The sequence below is a fragment of the Mesoplodon bidens genome (genome assembly GCF_964165515.1).
Source record: "Mesoplodon bidens genome assembly, chromosome: 13".
Taxonomy (NCBI): Eukaryota; Metazoa; Chordata; class Mammalia; order Artiodactyla; family Ziphiidae; genus Mesoplodon; species Mesoplodon bidens.
The window spans coordinates 84,954,259-84,964,898 of record NC_138169.1 but is presented as its reverse complement, the minus strand read 5'-3'; the positions used below and the strand labels follow the sequence as shown (position 1 = coordinate 84,964,898).

Here is a 10,640-nt window from a genome sequence, read left to right as displayed (position 1 = left end):
ACTAAACCACAAGAAGAATGAACTGGGCTATTAAAGATGGTGGATAATTATCTAATGGAAATATAACGTTGTAGTTGTAGTTTTTCCTTTTTGAATTCAATGAATGGTGCAAGACCAGCAAATATGTATATAATTTTATTAAATGTTTTCCCTAGTAAACGCCTCATTGAGACCAGTCATAGAATTACTCAAAAATTAGTCAGCAGTGACCCTAAAAGGCATGAATGATCAAGTGTTGCTGCAAAGAGATGAGATATGAGCTCTTTGTAGAAGCGCCTGGTGATGAGTAAAATATTCATGTTTCTTTATCCATTTTACAAGATGCCGCTGTGTGAAGAAGAGACATCTTATCCCTTATGGTTTTGTGGTTGCCTTCGAGCCAGTATCATTGCTCATGTCAAGAAGAACTGACATAGCTGATACTTCCCTAAGTTTCACCTTAGATCAGACAGGTAGAATTGACGATATTCACAAAGACACAAGCCAATTGTCTAAAAATGGTGAATTATAGCGACAGGAGTGTATCAGAATGTACTGACGTGTGTATGTCAAATATTGCTGAGCTGGAAGAGGGGCTTGTCACAGACACCAAATCAAAACCCTTGTGTAGATTGTTAACAACACTATCTCCTAATATTTAAATGTTCAGGAAAATACCCTGTTCTTTGCACTGCAGCATCGCTGCAGATTAACAAGATAAGGGAGAGACTCTCTTCCTTTTTGTAAATTGTCCTGTTTTCTTTCTTAACAACAATAATGAAAATAGTGATGCTCATCACAGTGACACTATGACTTTATACTTACACACACATCTTTTCAGTTTATTTATACCAAACCTGTGGGTCGAATAAGGCAATCCTAAATCAGCCAGCAGAATATCAGAAGGAGATTGAAGGCCTCTGTTAACTGTTCACAGAGAAAAGTTATGTGGGCATATAAATTGCTTACAAGGATATTTGAGTCCTATTGCTAACATCATTTCATAATGACCTAGTAAGGTCATACAGTTGTGTTTGTGTCTTTGTTTCCTTATGCATAGAAATTGAATCATAGATCATTATTGGTCTTGTGTGACACTATTTAATAAAGGACTAGCACACAGATAAACATAACACCACTTATACATTTAAAAATGCAAGTGTAATTATAAAATAATTTGAACAAATATCTGTGACATACAACTGGCTTAACAGTATATTTTCTTAAATTGGTAGGTTTTTATGCTGATATATAGAGGGGATGAATAGTATAAAGATTAGAGACCCAATTCTGGACCCACACTTACTGGATTCATAACCCAGTTCAGCTGTGAATCTCTACAAAAGTTACCACATTTTTGGACCTTATTTCTCTTCTCTGTAAAATAGGATAATAAAGGTACATAAGTGAAAGCATGAGGATGATATAAATTGATATAAGCAAAGTAATTAGAAGAGGGCTAACACATGGTGATCACCATATAAAAGTTAGTTATTAAATTCTGGCATGTATTTTAGTAGCAATTGACCTATCTTGAATTATCATGAATAGTTTATTCACTTATGCCAAACACTGAGCCTTCATTTTACTTAGCATTTTCACACTTTTCTTTCACATAATACATTTACTTGAGTTATATTTATACTTCTAGTCACTTCTCTGGGAAATTTTGAGAGTAACATGGTTTGTTGGCAATAATGAGGTGTCAATCTTCCTGGGAAATACTAATATTTTCATTTGTAATTCTGATGATGTATATGAAAGCATTATTATTCTGATTTGTGGGATTTTAGTTTTGTGCCATATCATTGGATAGGTGAACCTCTCTTATATTATCTGAAAACATTTTTAAGATAATATAGATGAGAATGAATGATGAGATGAGAATTCCCAGATGAGAATGAATGCCTGGATGTCTGAGAAAGTACCTGGCTTGCAGCAAGCTCAAAATGCTTTACCTTAAAACCTAATTCATTGATTAGTTAATATTTGTTTGATAATTTCTGAGTGCTAGAAAATGTGTGCAAATTTTGCATTCTATTCCACAATAACTTTGTATTAATATAAATAGTGCATTAATTTATATAACATGGAATGATACAGCACCATATATCCAAGATGATAGGAAGCCCAGTTTGAGAAGCATACACAACTATATTTTGATGTTCCTAATATCTAAAACATTAATTAGAATGTGTGTGTGTGTGTGTATTTACTGTGTCTATGTCTCTATCTGTGTGTATATTTGACTGAAAGCAAATTGATTATAGATTTTGGTGACCATACATACAACCAAACATTTTAACAGATTCTTTTCTTTTGTTTAATTTTCCTTTATTTAATTAAAAAAAAGGAAATTTTACTGGGCTTATTTTCTGTAATATCTTTTTTATTTTAATAAAAATATAAAGACCCTATTTTGGAACCAAGTCAATCATAGCCATATGGTCTGTGAAGTTTTTTCTGAGTTCATTATTTGCTAACACAGCTTGCCGAACTTAAATGGAACGAAGTAGAGGGGTTTGGATAAAGGCCAAATAGGGATAAATTTGTCATATTCTCGTTGACTCGCCTAGTTTAGGGATTTCAAAACATTGCGAAAGTTGCCGAGGAAATAGGATTTGTTCCAAATATTGGACCAATGATAGAAAGTAAATAAGAGTTTAATCATTTGAAAGTAATATAGAAAAATAAGAAAAGTTGAGACCGTACATATGCTGTAGACCAGTTTCAATAACTTAAAGAGTCTATCACAAGCTGCCGCGCGGGGAGGCCGCAGCTTGAGGGAGGCCCCGGCCCCTCTGCGCCTGCGTCTAGCGGAGCCGGTGTGAGACCAAGAGACAATCCCTCCCAGCCGCCGGGATAATCAAGAGTTTTGGCCGGAACTTTGAACACACACCGAGATAGTGAGGGGCCAGACGAAAAGCACAGACGATGGCGCTGAAACAGACGAATAAGGAGCTTAGCGATTTGGCCCGTGACCCTCCAGCACAATTCTGCAGGTCCACTTGGGGATGATATGTTTCACTGGCAAGCCACAATTATGGGGCCTAATGACAGCCCATGTCAAGGCGGTGTATTCTTTTTGACAATTTATTTTCCTACAGACTACCCCTTCAAACCACCTAAGGCTGCATTTACAACAAGAATTTATCATCCAAATATTAACAGTAATGGCAGCATTTGTCTCGATATTCTAAGATCACAGCGGTCTCCTGCTTTAACTATTTCTAAAATTCTTTAATCCATTTGTTCACTGCTATGTGATCCAAACCCAGATGACCCCCTAGTGCCAGAGATTGCACGGATCTATAAAACAGACAGAGATAAGTACAACAGAATATCTCGAGAATGGACTCAGAAGTAGGCCATGCGATGCTACCTTAAAGTCAGAATAACCTGCATTATAGCTGGAATAAATTTTAAATTGCTGTTCCTTTTTTGATTTTCTTATCCGGCTGCTCCCCTATCAGACCTCATCTTTTTTAATTTTATTTTTTGTTTACCTCCCTCCATTCATTCACATGCTCATCTGAGAAGACTTAAGTTCTTCCAGCTTTGGACAATAACTGCTTTTAGAAACTGTAAAGTAGTTACAAGAGAACAGTTGCCCAAGATTCAGAATTTTTTAAAAAATGGAGCATGTGTATTATGTGGCCAGTGTCTTCACTCTAACTTGGTTATGAGACTAAAGCCATTCCTCACTGCTCTAACATGCTGAAGAACCAGCAGAGGGGGAGGAAGTTGGAAGCTGAGTTGTCACATCAAAGAAAGCAGCATTATTCTAGCAGCATCCATTCTTGTTTAAGTCTTCCAGTGTTAGAGATTTGAGGTTACATAATATACTTTATGCTCATAACTGATGTGGCTGGAGAACTGGTATTGAAATTGATAGCATCAGCAGAACAGAAAATGTGATGTGTTTTATGCATGTCAATAAAGGAATGACCTGTTCTTGCTCTACAGAGAATGGAAATTGGAAGTCAAACACCCTTTGTATTCCAAAATAGGGTCTCAAACATTTTGTAATTTTCATTTAAATTGTTAGGAGGCTTGGAGCTATTAGTTAATCTATCTTCCAATACACTGTTTAATATGGCACTGAATAAATGATGCAAGTTGTCAATGGATGAGTGATCAACTAATAGCTCTGCTAGTAATTGATTTATTTTTCTTCAATAAAGTTGCACAAACCAAAAAAAAAAAAAAAAGAGTCTATCACATTCCAGTAACCATTTGAACTTGTCATATGAGTCCTTGTTGACAGCTCCTGTTTTTGCTCATGGTCATTGAATAACATGCAATATGGTATGTAATATAATGATTTGCTTAGTCTATTAAATGGAAGAACATTTATTTTTGAGATTATTTTCAATTAATTACATAAGAATTTGAAGTTTGTAAGTTCCACAGCAAAAATGGAGTTTTGAATGTCTCCAAGAAGTAGCTCCGACATTCAAACAATATATTCAGTTTTATATTGACGGTGGTGGCCAGTAATGCTTTTCCATTTCAAGCATATGCTTTCAACTGTTTTATGAGAATTACTACTTAGAGCAACAGTATGAGACCATTGATCCATAATCTACTATCGTATTTTCATTCCCTGAAAACTTTTCAATTGATGACACTATATGTATGTTCCTCAAATTATTCTAGGAGCAGGCATCGTACAATTCTGGCTGTTTCATGATCTTCACTGCACTATTACAGTTTGTTCTCTCTAGGGACACATAACAAAAGAGGAATCTTACGGTGAAAACTATCCAATTTAATGAAATGGATAATGTAGTTGGCACTTTTTCCAGCATAGTGATTCTACAATATTTTTAAAAGGTGCATTTTACTTTGACTTAGTTATTATACGACTTCTCTTTTAACTTTTTCCAAAAGTTCCTTATATCTTTTAAATACTTAAAAATGATCTTAATTCCAAAAACAGAGATTTTAAGATATTTGAATCATGTTAGGAGAGGACCTTTTTAAGAATATTTTTGGTTTATGATTAAAGAACTCAAGAAGCTAATTGAGGGACTTCCCTGGTGGCGCAGTGGTTAAGAATCCACCTGCCAATGCAGGGAACACCGGTTCGAGCCCTGGTCCGGGAAGATCCCACATGCCACAGAGCAACTAAGCCCATGCGCCACAACTACTGAGCCTGTGCTCTAGAGACCGCAAGCCGCAACTACTGAGCCCATGTGCCACAACTACTGAAGCCCACGTGCCACAACTACGGAAGACCACGTGCCACAACTATTGAAGCCCATTCGCCTAGAGTCCGTGCACCACAATGAAGAGTAGCCCCTGCTCGCCGCAACTAGAGAAAGCCCACGCACAGCAAAAAAGACCCAATGCAACCATAAATAAATAAACAAACAAACAAATAAATAAATAAATAGAAGTCCATAAAAAAATGGAATCATTTATATATATATATAAAAAAAGAAGCTAATTGATACCTGTGTTCACTTAACATTTATCCAACAAATACTTATTGAGGACTTGCTACATTTTTGGCTAGGTGCAGGATAAAATTTTGAGCAAAAGAAAGAGACTCTGCTCCTCTGAAGATAATAGTCAATTGGATGACCATGCCCCCTAAAATCTGTTCTTTCACAGAATGAAAGCAAAGAAATCTCTACCTGGTAAACTTATAATTTGTATAACCTAATGGTCTATTTATGACGGTACTGCCAAATATGTTATGTCAAAAAATGTGTCAGTTGATTTACATGTTATTGATTCTCTAGGATCAGAGTCAAAATTACTTAATCAACAAACACTTACTGAACACCTAGAGTATACCTACATTTAAAAAAGTTTTAAATTGTTCAATACTTACTGTTGTACAGTCCCTAGCAATGCTCAGTAAATATTTGTGGAATTAATACATGGATAATTAAATGCACATATCACTATCTTGAGATACAGACTTAATTCCTGTCCTCAGGGTTACATCCTTGTGGAAGAAATAGACAAGCACATGATTATTTCTCTTTATAATCAAGAGAAGCCCAGAATGTCACGAATGCTCAGAGATGGAGCATCTCGTATACCCTTGGAGGGTTAGAGAAAAATTCCTGGAGACTGAGATTGCTTTGAGGTGTTAGCTAATGAGGGGAAAGATTTAGTTTAGTGATCCGTGGAGCATACATTGGGTGGATAATTGAAACAGTACCGTCTAACAGAAAGTTTTGTGATGATGGAAATGTCTTAAATAAGTGCTGTCTAATGCAGTAGCCACTTGTCACATGTGGCCAGGGCAACCGAGGAGCTGGATTTTAAATTTTATTTAATTAGAACTTAAAGAGTCACACATGACTCATTGTTACTGCATGGGGCAGCGTTGGATTGGAGGCTGGCAGGCCAAGAGGCTGAGAAACTAAGAAGGAAGCTGATGAAGCAAGCCAGCCACAGGTGATGAAGGCATGGTTTTAGTCAATGGCCGTGGGAATCAATATGAGAGGATGTGTTAAAGAGATTTTTAGGGAGAGGAAGAGATCCAGGTGACCATCACTTTCTGCATGAACAGCCTGGTATTTTTGGCATCATTCAGTGAAACAGGGAATAAGGAAGAAGAGCAGATGTGGGTCAAAAATGAGTCATTATCTTTAAGATAAAGAAAAAGAGAGACCAAGATGGAGACCTAGGTGAACAGTGACACTTGAGGGGCAGATGTGGGGAGCATACTCAATGAAGGAGATTATTATGTAGATGATAGACAAGGAAACTCAGAAAACTGTGGTACTAATTGTAAAGGCATTTCAGGAAGGGTGAAGGTTTAAAAGTGTCAAAGTAACAGAGAAGATGAGTAAAGACCAAGCAATGATTCCCAGTGGACTGGGAATTTATATGTCATAAGTGACCAGAAAACGTTGCATTAGAGACATAAGATCTAGGTGGGTTTTAATGGTTGAGAAATAAGTTCTTGGTCAGGGCTGACAATGTAGGCTGTCTTCTAATTTCAACTTTTAACTTTATATTAAAATAATTAAACAACTTATGACTCAATCACACTTTTATCTCTCAAATGAACTTCTGTACTAACCCATTGTCAGCAAACATACCAAGTATTCATCAGAAGCATGAGAGAACTTCCAGGAAATAACTCAGATAAGGAAGCCTTGTTTTTATTTGTCCAAAAATGGTGTATCGTCATTGTTGCTCCTTTAAAAAATGCTTATTATTAATTTTTTTTAATTTTTATTTTTTTAACATCTTTATTGGAGTATAATTGCTTTACAATGTTGTGTTAGTTTCTGCTGTATAACAAAATGAATCAGCTATACGTATACATATATCCCCATATCCCCTCCCTCTTGCGTCTCCCTCCCACCCTCCCTATCCCACCCCTCTAGGTGGTCACAAAGCACCGAGCTGATTTCCCTGTGCTATGCGGCTGCTTCCCACTAGCTATCTGTTTTACATTTGGTAGTGTATATACGTCCATGCCACTCTCTCACTTCGTCCCAGCTTCCCCTTCACCCTCCCTGTGTCCTCAAGTCCATTCTCTACATCTGCGTCTTTATTCCTGTCCTGCTATTCCTGTCCTGCCCCTAGGTTCTTCATGACCATTTTTTTTTTAGATTCTGTATATATGTGTTAGCATACAGTATTTGTTTTTCTCTTTCTGCCTTACTTCACTCTGTATGACAGATTCTAGGTCCATCCACCTCACTAAAAATAACTCAATTTCATTTCTTTTTATGGCTGAGTAATATCCCATTGTATATATGTGCCACATCTTCTTTATCCATTCATCTGTTGATGGACACTTAGGTTGCTTCCATGTCCTGGCTATTGTAAATAGTGCTGCAATGAATATTGTGGTACATGACTCTTTTTGAATTATGGTTTTCTCAGGCTATATGTCCAGTAGTGGGATTGCTGGGTCGTATGGTAGTTCTATTTTTAGTTTTTTGAGGAACCTCCATACTGTTCTCCATAGTGGCTCTATCAATTTACATTCCCACCAAGAGTGCAATAGGGGTCCCTTTTCTCCATACCTTCTCCAGCAAAAGAATGTTTATTATTACTTTAAACCTACACATCGTCTTCTGTATATGTGTGAACCTTTAGAGAGAGAAAGCATTTCTCATCTTCAGGATCATAAAAGACTAATTTTCCTGGCAGGGCCAGAGTCTCATTCAAGTCAGAATGGTTTAAATGCTATAGACCAATGTAGCTTAAGGCACAGTATGTCAAACCCTTTTAAGTCATTTTACAATTCTTGATCCGGCTGACTCTACCATTTCATTAAGTGACTGGGCTCAGGGCTCCTGTGGGTTTGTAGAGGACACTACAGTTTCATAAAGAGGTGGACAAGCGGCATGAGTCAAAGAACAGTAACCAGACACCGTGATGTAACTCTTAAACTTCACCCCCAAAACAGAGGATGACTGAAAAGGCAACCTACTTCAGAGCACAGCTGGAGAAGTTTATTCTAAGAAGCTATGTCACTGCTCTGTGCCACGAATATTTTCCCTGAACGTTCTCAGTGGGGTCGGTCTGTCTGCATTACTAGTTCTCCATGGGAAGAAAATGTCTGTGTACTTTGGGAGGAGCTATCATACTGTCACCATCGAGGGCAATACAAAGGAAAAAAATCAAATGTGGTTAAAATGTTTAGAAAAGAATCAGTTAAGCTGAAACAGTGCTCAAAGGTTTAGTAACTCCTAACAGCCAGGTTGTAGCCTCTCAATTCTTTTCATTCTTTTTTCTTTATTCTGCTCCCTGGCAGTTATTTCCACCATTTTTTCTCCAGCTCACCTAAACATTCTTTTGCCTTGGTTATTCTGCTATTGATTCCTTCTAGAGTATTTTTAATTTCAGCTATTGTGCTGTTCATCCCTGTTTGTTTGCTCTTTAGTTCTTCTAGATCTTTGTTGAATGTTTCTTGTGTTTTCTCCATTCTGTTTCCAAGATTTTTTACCATCTTTACTATCACTACTCTGAATTCTTTTTCAGGTAATTTGCCTATTTCGTCTTCATTTATTTGGTCTTGTAGGTTTTTACCTTGCTCCTTCATCTGTAACATATTTTTTTGTCATTTCCTTTTTTTTTCTTTTGATGGCTGGGGCTGTATTCCTGTCTTACTGGTTGTTTGGTCTGAGGCGTCCAGTGCTGGAGTTTGCAGGCAGTTGGATAGAGCCAGGTCTTGGTGCTGAGATGAGGAACTCCAGGAGGCCTCACTCTGATTAATATTCTCTGGGGTCTGAGGTTCTTTGTTAGTCCAGTGGTTTGGACTCGGAGCTCCCACCATAGGAGCTCAGGCCCGACCTCCGGCCTGGGAACCAAGATTCTGCAAGCTGTGTGGTGTGGCCAAAGAAAAAAAGGAGCAGTACAATAACAAAGAATGAAAAACAAAATACAATTAGAAAGATAAAAAATATATTAGGAAAAATAAAAATATAATTGAAACAACTGCAACAAGGTAAAATAAAATCACAACAGAAAAAAGAAAAGAAAAAAAGGGGAACAAGCCAAAAGGAGCTGAACAATAACAAAGTACACAGAATAAAATAAAATTAGAAAAATAAAAGATTTATTAGAAAAAATATATATATAAATGCATCAACAAGGTAAAACAGAGCCCCAATCTAAAAGAGGAAAAAAGGAAAGAAAAAAAAGAAGCCTTGGCTATGTGGGGTGGGGTTTAGGTGGGGGTGGAACTTAGGCAGGGGTGGGGTTTAGGGTGGGGCGGGACCTAGGCAGGTGGGGGGTGACCTTTGAGCATGGGGCGGGGCCTAGGCTCAGGACCCATGCAGCTGCAGCTGGAAAAGGCCCTGGGGGCGGGGCCTAGGCGGGCCACGTTCAACCATGGGACAGGGCCTCTGCTTAAGCCCTGCATGGAAGGGGAGAGGCAGCACGTGGAAAAGAGGGCCTCTGGAGTGTGGAGTGTGGAGCTCTGGAGTTCGGAAGTAGGGCCCTGCATGCGGGTGTGTGGGTGGGGCTTAGGCCCAGCCCCTTGGAGGGGGTCTCGGAGGGGGTCTCCGAGTGTAGAGGTGGGGCCCTGGGGCGGTAGGGGCGGGGCTTGGGCTCTGCCCTGCAGGAGGGAGGCTCCGAGGGCAGAGGATTAGGCCAGGAGCCCTGCAGGCCTCCCTGGTGCCTGAGTGGACAGGGAAAGCGCTGGCCCCGTTCCCTTCCGTTCCTTCGCTCCCCTCCCCCACCGTTTCCCCCGTCCCCGCTGCACCCCTAACCGTGGGTGGGTCCCACTGGGTGTAGGAACTCCTCCCCTCCCCCAGCCGCCCCTCGGGGGTGCCGTCCCGGAGGTCCAGCCTTTACTTTCGCTCCCTCTTCCCTCCCTCCCTCTCCGTCAGGACCCGCATGGCTGGAGGGGGCCTCGGTGGGCAGAGAATCAGGCCTGGATCTCAGCAGGTTCCTGGGGGCCCAAGTGGGCAGGGAAAACCTGGCCACACTCCCTTTGGATCCTCTGCCCTCCCAGTGGTCCGCCGATTTCCCCCTTCGGGCGTGGGATCCCTTCCCCTCCCCCAGCCGCTCCTCGGGTGCCACACCCGTCCCACCTCCACTTCTCCTCCCCCCTCACTCCCCCCACGCCCCACGTCCTACCCGGTCACTGGGGGTTCCTCTGTCCCCTTAGGTGTCCGTGGTCCCCCACTGGTGCCTGGTAGGTGCCCTGGTTGTTTGGAGATGCGAATTCC

The 10,640-nt window shown here is 39.8% G+C and overlaps 1 pseudogene across 1 annotated transcript; it reads left to right on the top strand.

Annotated features, from left to right (window-relative positions):
• Positions 1 to 2,754: 2,754 nt before the first annotated feature.
• Positions 2,755 to 3,661, top strand: LOC308626923 (ubiquitin-conjugating enzyme E2 D3-like; annotated as a pseudogene). Its single transcript has one exon. The product of its transcript is annotated as a ubiquitin-conjugating enzyme E2 D3-like (transcript).
• The last annotated feature ends 6,979 nt before the right edge of the window (positions 3,662 to 10,640 follow it).